Raw genomic sequence first — 14259 nt, 5'->3', positions numbered from 1 at the left:
TTACCTCTGATGATACACAGTGCAACGAATTTGTTATCATATTACAACGCATCGTAGATACTTCATGCAGTCGATTCTGCCAGTGCTCTGGTTATTCATCTGAATCTCATGCACAAGAAATTTCATAGTCCCATGCAATACATCCATCTGCTATCAGATTCATTCAATCCTGATCTCCCGTCGTTATCTTGTAAATCTGGAAATCATCATCACTTTCATAATCACAGACCGGTTCAGTATTGCACGGTCCTTCTGCTAGGTCCAGGGGCACCACTACGCAGAGTGATTTCTTCTCAAATATCATCTTTTTCTTCTTCAAATTGATTACCCCATTCATGTCAGTGGCCTAGTCGATCCCAAGGAGTGCGTGGTACGGATTTTTGTCATCCACAATCTCTATCACTTCAAAATCAGCTAGTGTGCTCGCACCTTCAATATCAATTGTTACCCCCTGCAACCTCCCCATTGGGATCATTTTCTGGTGATTCACCATCCTTAACTGAATCGGAGACCATTGTAGCATAGGTCTCCCCATTCTCTCTCATTTCTGTTTCAGAAAAACATTTGCTTCTGACCCCAAATCTAAAATAACTTGATCCATCTCATATTCTCCTATTTGTGCAGTAAGCTTCATCTCACACCCCGTTCTCATCTTATGCTTGCCAATATTTCTGGCTACACGCGGTTCGTTGATAACATTTTCTTTCCTAGCGCACTTATTGATTAGCTCTTGCAGTCCCTTCATAGCATTTCTATTGCGCAATAGTTTCGTGTAGGGCTCCAAGAACGTGGTGATCATGAACGAGTCCATTTCTTCAACCGGCTTCTCCTGACTCCCTGAGGTAGAGGCCTTAGCGAATCATTTCTTTGCTTCCATAAACATTTCTTTTGCGTGTTCTAAATCAAACCCAATCTCCTTTTCTGGTGATTTGCGGACCCACTCACCTTCTTCAAGTTGCTTCCCCTATCTTCACTAGTCATTGCTCCACTTCGCAACACAATATTTACCTTAGGATCTTCCTCACGAGTCTCAGCCCCCATCATCTGGAGGTTCTGAGTTGGTCGATAAGGCTGCACCCCCTTTTCGCGTATCTTAGCTAACAACATAGGGCAGTTCTCCATTAGATGGTCAAACTGAGTACGATAGCAACATGACAGATGCATCAGATTCAGGTAGTCTCGCACGTAGTGTCTTGGTCCCCCACAATTGTAACAAATGACCTACCCTCGACCTCTACCAGGTCCCCCTCCAGCTTGGCCTCGTCTGCACTCTTGATACTCACCTCGTGCTCCCCTAGCACCTTGGTCCAAAGGCTGGGTTTTTGCCTGCACCCTGTATGCAGGTTTTCTATCCATAATTAATTTGTAACTAAAACAATTGTGCTCGTCATGACCCACCGATTGGCAGAAGTTAGAGAAGAGCTGTTGTGGTGTTTGTACAAATTTCTGCAACAAATGGAAATTGTATGTCGCATGTTTTCCAACTACTTGATAGATATCACACCGTAGCACGAGCCCTCTACTTGGCCCCGCTGGAGTTTCTAACCTCAGAGGCATTGGTCCGCCTGCTGCAACATAATTTGCAAAAACTGGACAATGATCTTTGTCATGCCCCTGGCTTTTGCACTTCAGGCACCAAACTTCTTCGCGCACCTTAGGCCGAGTTGTTCTATATTTCTTTAGACTCTGCATTTCTAGGCAAAGGTTCTGTAACTACACATGAATCTAATAAACCCCCAGATTAGCATCTTGCATCTGTGTCTCATACAATATCATCGCAATTTCTAGAGCTTCCACCTGGGTCCCAAAATTCTGTTGTGATGGCGCAACCCTTAGATGAGGTAGGAGTGAAGCCACAAAACATTTGTGGTGCTGCCCATCACTCAGATTCATGTTAGCCTCACAGATCGTACACTTCAATATCTGATCCAGATCCTAGGGTGTCTCACCAGGCTTCATCATAATTTCTTTGAATCCCACAATTTATTATGCTTCAAACTTAGGTCTACTAAATTCCTTATTTAGCGCAGTCTGGATATCTGCCAACGTGGACATTGGATTATCAGTGCAATACTTAATGTAATGCATTAGCGCATGATCCTGAAAAGCACTAACCAACATTGCTTTCTTCATTTCATCATCCGTGATACCCTAAGCTTCCCATAGAGCCTTCGTGATGAACCAAAACTAGTCCAGATCTTCATTTCCCACACCCTTGAACAAATGTAGCTTTACAAAGTTCGCCATATTGAATGATGGCAGAGGTGGTGGTGGTGTAGGCAAAGGTGTATGCGACGGAGGTGAAGATGGAGGCACTGTGGGCGGATGTGGTATTCCTAGGAACCCTTGCTTTATCAACTGGACAATGCTTTGCGAAGATGCTTGTGCTTGGTTGAAGGGAAAGTACCCCTAGAGTCCTTTGGGCTAAGACTCTACCAGACTGAAAATTGCTTATACAAAGAAACACACACACACAGCCATCTTTTTTACTTTTAAGCAAATTCTAATGTTTAGGGTACATACCTAAGGTCCTACGTTCGAGAAGACCGTTAGGGTGCAAACCCTTCTTGGAGTTCCCTTCTTCTTTCTTTGACCTGCAAGACAAACAAATCAAAGAACACAACAGTACATGTATAGAAGTTTATATATAAATCCTCTTTATGCTATAAAGTTAGTTATAAAAAATCTTTAAGTAACCACTTTCATAAGAATTCAACACAAGAATCTCATAAGCATAAAGAAAGATTATTCGGGAACAAAGACGTGTTTCTTTATATATAAAGGCAAATAAAGTACATATATCGGAAAGATATCACCTGAACACCTTCAGCAGGCTCCAAGCAAGCTTCCTCCCGGATTCGTTCCAGCCTCCAGCCTCCAACAAGAGCTCCTTCCAAGTCTTACTCAATGATGATGTCAAGGATGAATGATCACCAATACACATGGAAACAAGGGTTTCCTATGCAAAATGGGGGAAGTGCAGAATGCACCAAGGACTTCAGACCTGGTCTAAGGGAAAAATCTCAACATAATAATCTTGCTCTCCTCTCTCTCTCCCCTTGGCCTTCCCTTTGATGTCTTTTTATACCCTCTCCAAAGTAGTTTTTTAGTTAGGAGTTGGTTGGGAACAGTTGGGCCACGGGCACTAACAGGTGATCCAGCAGGTAAACCCGCGATCACCGCCCGAAAAAGAGGAAATTATATTTTTTTAAGTGTTTTAATAGATACACGCGGGTTGGGTATGACAGACCCGCGTATACACGCGTTTAATACAGGGCAAAGTCGCGTATAGGGAATAAAACACTGTTTTTTAAATTTTTGGACCAGGTCTGGAAGGAGGGGTTGCCCTAGGCCATAAGTGCAGCATCACAAACCATAAGAGTGAGATTTGGAGCTATAACAGATGCCCCCTAATGTATGAGGTTAGAAGGGGAACATGATGGCCGAAATACATTAAGTAAGTACAAGGAAAGGAACTCTGCCGAAAAACCGAGGAGGACTTCACCAGAATTCAGCCTGCCAAGCCACCGAAAGGAGATCAGAAAGAAACACTGTCTGAGGCGGGCATACCCATGCTCAGGAAAAGTAAAGCATGTCCGCATATCAAGTACAAGCGGATCCACTAAGTATACAAGTATAAATGACTGTAAAATACATAATGGATCATCTGATCATAATGAGTAAGTACATGTCTGAATATCACATATAAAACTGTCAATGATGCTGAAAGATGCAACGGATCACTGAAATCAAAGACTGATCCCACAAGGTACCAACTGAACATGATGGAATAGGATGGTACTACACTGCAAACTCAGGTGCCAGCATATAGAATGTCGCCATGACTGACTGCAACATATAAGGTGGAGTGGTATCAACTAGCAGCAACAGGAGCAACTGTCAAGTGAACCAATGAATGCTGATACAACCTGAGGTCTTCACCGACCGCCGTGGTACATTTCTACACCATGGGAATAAATGATCTGAAGTCGACCATGTGAGAAATCGTTTGATTACCGGTCATTGATGTATACCGTTAACAAATGCGAGACTACTCACCGATAATGATAATGAGCGTCAAGGTACCCAGTACAATCTAACAAGTGTGAATAGATGAGCTGAAGTCGAACACCTGTAAGAATCTATCAATCAGGAGACAATGATGGTTTCCCACTGTCGATAGCGAGGAATCTGCCACTAATGACTGCAAACCCCAAGGTACTGCCAAATGGACTCTAGATCTTTGCCCCAGAGCAATGAGTCGGAGTCGATAGGGAAAGATCCGCTAGAAGGAAGGCATTAAGGCATCCTCCATCAATCTAGCGCGACTGTAACCCGTAGGCCAATAATGTGGAAGGAATCGGACGAAAAAGATGTAGTAACCCAACCGAAGTACGTTTCCGGCGTACACAAGATGTGGCTAGCGCACGACAGAAACCCTCTGAACCAACCAATAATGAAAGCTGACACAGAGGCGAGGTATCCACCAATAGGGTCAAATGGAAACCAAGGTACTGCACGAATCCCAATGTGTGATAGTGTATGCTGATGTCGAACACAAGGGAAACCACTCAGTCAAAGACCCATGATACTGATCGATGCTGAGCACAAGGTGACCTATCAATAATGAAAATAGGGCCAGGGTGCGGTCTCTAGGTCTGCCCTCAGAGCAATGTGTCGTCGTCGATAAGGACAAGACCCGCCAGCAAGAAGTCAATGGGGACCTTCTCAAACCGGCACGAGTGAAGGACCAATATAACTGATGTGATGATAGACATGACACTGACAACCAGGGATGGCCGACTGAAAAATGAGTCAAGAGACACCGCAGAAAGGCCGACTCAGGCTAACTTCCCTTGAACAAAAGCACGACTCAATGTGACTATGTGACAGCATATAATGAATCTGTATAAGTTCTTCATGCAGGAGGCACGAACGAACCCTCCATATGATTGGAAGAGATAACCAATCGGGGGAGGACTGACTCGATAACAAGGTTATGGCTTACCTAAGTCAAACTAAATCCCACCCATACGGAGGAGACTTTGTTTTGAGTGCTTTGTTCAAGGGCGACACGACTGACTCTAGCTGCCAACAATAAATGGAAATAATGTCCCTGTTCCCGCTCTTTTTGGAATATTTAATTTTTTTGTCTTTTTCTGATAAGCCGGAAAAAGAATAAAAGAATGCTATGGTACAGTGGAAAGAACGAGTGTCGGTGAAACAGATGATCTAGTTCCTGGGAAAGGAACGTTCCTATGCTCAATGCAGGGAGGTGAAAAACTGGTCAGTGACACTCAGAGGTATGTCCCTTCCACGGATCTGGGTATGTCAAGCTGCAGAGGTCAAGGGTATGCAAGGTTGATTTTTGCAGACGTCATGGTCAAAAGTGGGCTTAAACACGAGTCCAAGTGAAGCCGGCTCTAGGCCAAAAGGTGCAAATGGTCAACATGCAATGCAGAAGTACAACTCAACACACATAGGAGCCTCTAGGGTATAAGGCCAGAACGAGGCGAGGAAGCAAAGAGGAATGAGTCTTCAACGCACAAGTCATGGCGGGACTACAGAGGACTCCCGAGCCTAGTGACAAAAAATCAGCATGAGTGCCAAGTGACAATCAGGTACTAACTAGGGCACCCATGATAAGGTAGGCTCTACCACACAAGTCATGATACTTCTAAGCAATGAGAAGGTTCCGCATCATAACTTGGTGGGGTCGATCCTAAGGCCAAAATGGAAAAGGAAACTGATAAATGCACAATGCAGGCAGAAAAACCTAACCTATATGCCAAGTTCGAGAACCAATACCTGTCAGAACGGACCAACCATAAACTTCCAGAGGAGAAATCTTCCAAGTTCTGTAAACATAAATAGGAACACTAGACATGAAGTTAATACATCCCACATATAAACTTCATATAAAATCTTTGTGTTATAAGATACAAAACTTGAAGATGCGTACCTCATATATACAATATGGTACAGGGAACCACGCAGCCTTGCGGCTTACGCATAAAAGTTCTGCTGAACAAACCCCTTGCAGGGCTCAGGCCAAGGGCTCCTTTGGTAGTCATAACACATGGCTTCAAAGAGTTCCTCCTGTGAAGGCAAAACAAGTTCTAAGAAATCATGGGAACTACAAGGATCAAAAGAGGGAATTAAAGGGTCCCATGTCCTTATAGGAAGAATCTCTCGGTCAACTGCCGGGATCAAGTCCCAAGAAGGAAAATAATAAGTCAAAGGATCCTTCTTAGAAGCGATTGAACATTGAGGACTCAATGCCACATAATTCACCTGTGGCGGGGTAGAGTCTACTTGAACACTTGGAACAAACCAAGGGGCATTCTGCAGTAAAGTCGAATTAGGGTGGTGATTGTCAGATGCAAGCTGATCAACAGTGACAATATTCCCATTATGAGGAAAGCACATTACTCGAAAGAGTGAAGACACCACAGCATTCATAGCATAGACATAATCACGCCCAAGTAGCATATTAAAGTCTAAAGGGCTATCAACCACCATCATATCGATTAAGACAGTCTTCCCACCTAAAGTGATAGGCACTTGAGGAAGAACACCCATAGATTCACCAGGCCTTCTATCATAGGCTAACAACTGACTCTGAGCTGTCAACAACTTTGGGGAACCCAAAGCTTTCCAAGTCAAAGAGGATATAATACTTGTAGAGGATCCTTCATCCACCATACATCGATAGACATTTGTGGAATTAACTCTGACCTTTATTTGAAAAGGTACAGTGGAAGGAAGACGAGGCTCAACAAGACTATCCCAATCAAAGGAAACACTCTTAGAACTTGGAGGGGGAACATTCGAAGAAACCGGAATGCCCCCTATACTAGAAGACTCTGTACTAGAGATCAAACAGACTCTTTTGTTAGGCACTTCACCCCCCAAAAGAGGAGTGTAATCGGCCAGCGATTGCACTGGCTTTACCACATTTTCAACTGATGGTTGATGGGATTGATGAGAAACCATATCAAGTGTAGGAGTAGAAGTACTTTCAGACTCGGACCATATCCTTTGAACCTCTGGAATACCAGGGCATAAATGAGTAAGATGGTCTCCCTTGCATATCTTACAAGGGAACTTAGGTTTAAAACTTCTACATCCAGGTTTCTTATCAACCTCCATTCCACCAACATAACTAGCAGTGGTTTGCGGAGAGTCCTGAACATGACTTGCAGAGGTTGGTGACTCATTGCTAGTATGACTCGCAGTGACTAGACTCGTGCCCCCAGCATGACTCGCAGCGGCTGAAGACTCATCTCCAACATGACTCGCAGAGGTTGAAGATGAAGTGCTAGTATGACTTGCAGTGACTAGACTTGTGCCCCCAGCATGACTTGCAGCGGCTGAAGACTCATCTCCAACATGACTTGCAGAGGTTGAAGATGAAGGGATAGAATTATTCTTCTTCTTTGACTTCCTTTTTCTCCTCTTTTTAGATCTCTTATTACAAGAAGGAGAAGAAGAAGGAATCCCAGATTTCTCTTTGAAAGAAGATGAACAATTAGCACCCATATGATGCCCCTGAAATAAAGCATTCATCTGAGAAGCTTCAAGAGCATTCGGAATATTCGGAGTGGACCACAGCCAAACGGGTAGTCCAACATTCAACCCAGGAATATTCAAAGTGGCCATCAAGGGAGTACCAACGTTTCCAAAGAAAGGAAAAGCACAAGGATCCCCTTTTGGAAGGGTACCTTGGTTGGTTTCCACAGGAATATTAGCCATATCTAACTGATCCAAAGACCCTTTCCCTTGCGGGAACATAGAAATAACTCTTCAAAGAATATGGATAAGCAATCAAAACCTTTGCCCTTGAGGAGGCAACTCCACAACTTCCGAAAGAACGACCAAAAGCCTTTCAAGATCGGTAGAGCGGTAAGCCAGTCACTCAGACCACAAAGTCCAAATGTGACTAGACAAAAATACCTAAAGCCAACTATATACAAGGAGCAAAGAGCACTCACTATAAAGTCCCTAAAGATACAGCCAGTCAAACAACTTTCAAGTATTTCCACTCCGGGTGATGAGGACCGGACACCAAAATACAAGAAAGCGGAGTCAGGGGCCTTCCGAAGATAGTCTGGGATAATGACGGCCCAGTCTTATCAGCGAAGGTAACAGAGGAAGTTACGCTGACCTCCTAACAACAGCCTGCGCCGGTGCAAGCCCCCAAGCTTCGCAAGGGTGCCCTCCGGAAGTACCGTCGAGAGTGATACAACGTCGACCTCAGGTGCCATGGGATTCCCCTCCGCAGCCACCTATGCAGATCCCTAGGAGAGGCAACTATGGGTACCAACTCGTCGCAGAAGCCAGGCGGAACAGTCGTGAGGTAAGTTCGGACAAGTAGGAGAGGGGGTATCTCTCTTCCCTGTCTTCACAGACCCTCATGCTTAACTCCCAGATCCGGAGCTTTCCTGGTCTTCCTAACGCTATTGGATTTACTCTCTTTAATCAGACTCTTATGTTTGACGTTTTATGTGGCCTTGGAGAGTTAACTCTCCACTCGCCTATTCCAAGGCCCTAAAATCCTAAACTTGTTGGTGTAATAACTAAAACAAAAGTTCTAGTGGATTTTAATTAAGCGCTTGATTTTATTAGGCTGTTTTTTAAGTCACAGGGTTATGGAGATGAAACTTGTGGTGTTTTTATGACGCAAAAGAAGTTAACAAAAACTTAACTATATGCACATGCACTTTTTCGTTCGATGAAAAGTAATCTCTAGAGGGTTCAGAGGAACTTCAAATTAAACAAAATTTTTGCTTTCTTTTCAAACTCCACACTCACAAAAGCTAACAAAGCTATGTATGCATAAAAAGGGATGAAAATCTTAGCCTAATGCAAGAACTAAATGTGGACGCAAGATTCAAAGACTACTCTAAAAACAAAAAAGGAAAGTTGCTGCTTTACCAAATTTTGTCTTGCCACTAAAATGCTTAGATAGAAGATGATTTGTTACTAATCATTTCGTCCAAACAATAAAAACAAGTTTTAAGATAAAAAAACAAAGCACTTTCACTTCGCAAAAAAGGAAATCAGATGAGAAGCAAGTTTAAGAAAGCGAAACTCAAAAACTTTCAAAAGATTTTCTTTCAATCAAACCAAAAAGTCTTTTTCAAAGGAAAACTCTCAACAATACTGACACTAATGATTGATAAACAAGCCACCAAACACTTTCGTGAATTGACACCTTTCAAATGATGAAAACTCAACAAAAATAAAATGTGTTCGAAAACGCTTTTGACAATCAAAAGCAGCAATGAAAGTCCAAAATATCAAAAGACAAGTTTCAAGAAAAATGGCAACAAACAAATTTCCCGAAACGAAGGAGCAAATGGTCATAAAAATGATTTCGTTAAGCAAACACAAATGTCATGAAAACAAAATGGACACAAAGATTGAAGACAATCTTCCCACTCTGCCGAAACAGAGCAATCAAGATTCTTAAACAGAAATCTTGTGTGTCAAAAATCAATGACGCTTGTAATCAACGAAAAACAAGACTAGCACTCCTTATAACTAGAGAGAGTTCGAAACAAGATACCCCCTGTTAAACAGAGAACTGTCACTGGAAATTGACTGTTTTAAACTGACCCAAACCACCAGACAGACATTCAGCAAAAGAAAAATTATAAATCTTGAAAGTTATGTGATATACGCGCCTGCAATTATTTGCAGAATGCGTGTATACGCGACTGTAACTAAGGAAACCTGCGTATACGCGGGTTTACTTAGTGCAACTTGCGTATATACGCTTCTGTAATCCAGAAAAAGTGCGTATATGAAGTGTTTCAAGAAAAATAAAAAACACAAACTGAAAAACTGGAAAAGCTTGGAGTTCAAGAAAATATCAGACAGTCAGAACCAACAAACAGAGGGACTGAGCCTTGATTGGCTTGAGGACTACCCAAACTAGGAACAACAAGAGTGTTGTCCCCAGTGGAGTCGCCAATTCTGGTTGAAGGGAAAGTACCCCTAGAGTCCTTTGGGCTAAGACTCTACCAGACTGAAAATTGCTTATACAAAGAAACACACACACACAGCCATCTTTTTTACTTTTAAGCAAATTCTAATGTTTAGGGTACATACCTAAGGTCCTACGTTCGAGAAGACCGTTAGGGTGCAAACCCTTCTTGGAGTTCCCTTCTTCTTTCTTTGACCTGCAAGACAAACAAATCAAAGAACACAACAGTACATGTATAGAAGTTTATATATAAATCCTCTTTATGCTATAAAGTTAGTTATAAAAAATCTTTAAGTAACCACTTTCATAAGAATTCAACACAAGAATCTCATAAGCATAAAGAAAGATTATTCGGGAACAAAGACGTGTTTCTTTATATATAAAGGCAAATAAAGTACATATATCGGAAAGATATCACCTGAACACCTTCAGCAGGCTCCAAGCAAGCTTCCTCCCGGATTCGTTCCAGCCTCCAGCCTCCAACAAGAGCTCCTTCCAAGTCTTACTCAATGATGATGTCAAGGATGAATGATCACCAATACACATGGAAACAAGGGTTTCCTATGCAAAATGGGGGAAGTGCAGAATGCACCAAGGACTTCAGACCTGGTCTAAGGGAAAAATCTCAGCATAATAATCTTGCTCTCCTCTCTCTCTCCCCTTGGCCTTCCCTTTGATGTCTTTTTATACCCTCTCCAAAGTAGTTTTTTAGTTAGGAGTTGGTTGGGAACAGTTGGGCCACGGGCACTAACAGGTGATCCAGCAGGTAAACCCGCGATCACCGCCCGAAAAAGAGGAAATTATATTTTTTTAAGTGTTTTAATAGATACACGCGGGTTGGGTATGACAGACCCGCGTATACACGCGTTTAATACAGGGCAAAGTCGCGTATAGGGAATAAAACACTGTTTTTTAAATTTTTGGACCAGGTCTGGAAGGAGGGGTTGCCCTAGGCCATAAGTGCAGCATCACAAACCATAAGAGTGAGATTTGGAGCTATAACAGTGCTGCTTCCTCGTCATCACTTAGAGGAGGTTCAATTAGCAGGCTATATTCAGGGCCTATTTTTCCCTTGTTCCTGAATGTCCTTCTGCTTTGCGTAGCCTCAAACATCAAGGTAGATGCATAACACACTTTTCACACAAGATCATCTTAATCCAGGTATTCAATAGTTTTAAATACTTACCTCGCGTCCCCTTAAAGAAGTGACACTTCGCCTCACTATAACTAACCGAGGTATCAAATGTGAACTCCGTCACAAGCCCTCCTATGATACGATCGAAGCAATAATCGATAGCATGCATGATCTTACCTTCAGAGGCTTCTAATCTCCGCACTAACTCTAGGGTCCAGATTATTGGACCATCAAGCATCCACCTTCCTTGGCCATCTACCAATTTTGCGATCCACTCATACAACTTGACCAAGAAGGAACAAAAGAAGTTCTCGTGTATTTTTTTGTACAGGTGTCTGTCCAACCACTTTTCTTTCGTCAATCATGGGTTCTTGTTTTCTTGCACCGCGAATTCGTGGATCTTTTTATCCAATCTGTCTTTAATCTCCTTCTTATTTGGATTCCCGTGATGTGGCATCACACATTTCGTATTGGAGATCTCGATCCCAGCAATGAAACCATTTGTTGGCTTCATGGGCCCTGACCGAGGTTCAACGTTGATTAGCCAAGCAAATCCCTACATTATTGGCCCTTTCAACATCAATCTGTTGAATGTAGACTGAAGTCTCACCCGAAGCAGTATGGGGGGATGTAGGAACCAAGTTTCTGCACCCTGAGATAGTTGTGTTTTCGTTTTATACCATAACCCTTCCTTCGCACAGACCTATAAGCCCTTTAGGGCTTATCAATGTACTTCTCTTATTTGGCTTTGAAACCTTCACGAAGGTCTCTAATCATCCTTCACGGACCCTAAATAGTCAATTCAAATGCTTATGCACCTTTGTAATTACTCTTACTTCTGTGTCTACCGAGATTAGCTTAATTATTGGTTAACTTCAACATGCATTATGATTATCTTCGTGTAAAAAAATATTCTTACTAGTGTTCATATGACAAAATAAAAAAAATATATTCGCACATCAATATAGCATTAAATCATAAACCCAATATTCAACATAACATAACCGCAAACATTCATAACAAAAGTAAAATAGCTCATACATAGATATCTCCAAAATATTTCTCTTTATTGATGGTTCAGATCTTCAGTACAGACTCTAACTTCCCTATGCAAACAACTACAGGGGTCTGCACACTTAGCTGCAGACTTCTACCCTAGGCCTCTGTGCACTTACATGCAGAGTGTCTTCCTATGCTAAGACTCTTTGCTCTTAGCTCTCATAGACCCATTACATTAATCAATTGCCCAAAAGCTTACTAAGAATTAAATTGCCTTAGACTCTTCTAAAACTCCTTTTCATACATTCCCATGGTCTGTGAACAAAGGGTAAATCTCATCAAGCTGACACAAGCTATCTAAACTCAGGGCAAAAACCCTTTTTGACTATTTACATCTTTGTGCTCTACGACCACAAAATGCAGAGACTTTACATTCTTTATACAAAACTTAGGCCTTTAGCCCAACAACGTGGGCTTCTAACCCCAAAATTGACCCTAGGGACTCGTTCCCAACAACGAATAACTTGGTATCCATTTCCATGCTTGAGGATAGAGGCTATGATGTGATCTTTTCGAAAGGAAAGTCATTCCTTCGATACATAGCCATGGGTCAAGTAAAGAAGATAGGGATTCGTGTTCTGAATCTGTATAAGATAGAGGTAGAGGATTGTGATGCTTTGAGTTCAAAAGTGGAAAATATGTTGATCCGAGATGTCGACAAGTTGTGGCATAGGCGATTAGGCCACTTGCATCATGGGACTTTTAGAATATTGTAGAAAATCTCTACCAATCTTCCCAAAGGTACGCTTGAGCAAGTTGATACATGTAAGGGTTGTACTTTGGGAGAATACACCAAGTCTTCCTTTGGAGACAGAGACAATCGAGTGAAGCCTATTATGGAGAGAGTCCATTCAAATGTGTGAAACATTCTTGGTAGCATCGACAACCAAACATAAGTATTATGTTATATTTATTGATGACTATTCTCATAAATGTTCGGTATTTTTTATGTAGAAAAATGATCAAACTTTCACAAATTTTTATGAGTTCGAAGCATTGGTAGAAAAATATTTTTGCAAGAAGCTTAAATCTCTATAGAATGATAATGGTGGTGAGTATGTCTCCAATGAGTTTAAGAACTTCCATGTAGCAGAAGGGATTAATAGAGAGTTGATGACACCCCATAACCCTCAACAAAATGGGGTTGCCAAGAGAAAGAACAGGAGCATAGTAGGGGCAGAAAGGGCGATTTTTCATGATTAGGGCCTACCACTACATTTGTGGGCTGAGGCATGCAACATAGTGGTTTATGTTCAGAACCGTAGCCCACATCGGATAGTTGAGATGAAGACACCAAAGTAGGCTTATTCTATTAAGAGGCCAGATGTTGGTCACTTCAGGATTTTTGGGTCATCAATTTATTTTCATGTGACCAAAGATGCACAGAAGAAGCTTGAGACAATAGCAAAGTTAGGGATCTTTGTGGGGTACATTGATACACCCCAAGACTATCAAGTGTACATGTCGACTAGTCGAATGACAGTGGTTTGCAGGGATATCGGGTTCAATGAGGAGAAGGCCATGCAAGTATCCCTTGAGAGGGAGGTTGAGATACATGTGGATGCAGATCTTTTGGCTCCTAAGTTTGAGGGGCCTCAGATTGATGTGGAGAAGCCACATGCAGAGGTTCAAAGAGTGGAGACATCCACTAAGGCAGAGTCTTCCAGAGAGGGAAGAAAACACACTAGAGAGGCTGACAGATTGGTGGATGATGCACAGGAGAATGTGGGAGAACCCACTTCTCAACACAGATAGAGGAGGGCACCAGAGAGGTACACTGCATACATGGAACTTATGGTTGCATGTGTTGTGACAGAGCCATCTTGATTTTAGGAAGCAGTGAAGCAGATGGTTTGGGTTGATGTGATGGTGGAGGAGTATGACTCCATAGTTCAAAACAGTGTTTGGGATGTGGTACCGAGACCAGAGGACAAGTTAGTTGTGACATCCCATTGGTTTTATAAGGTAAAACATGCTGCATAAGGTAGTATGGAGAAGCATAAGGCCAAATTTGTGGGTCTTGGATTTTCATAGGTATAGGGGATTGACTATGATGAGACATTTTCTCCTGTTG

Source organism: Pinus tabuliformis, chromosome 6 (assembly GCF_031772625.1).
Source record: "Pinus tabuliformis cultivar Carrire ecotype Pingquan chromosome 6, CPIR1, whole genome shotgun sequence".
Taxonomy (NCBI): Eukaryota; Viridiplantae; Streptophyta; class Pinopsida; order Pinales; family Pinaceae; genus Pinus; species Pinus tabuliformis.
The sequence above is the reverse complement of the archived record's forward strand: the minus strand, read 5'-3'. Positions refer to the sequence as shown.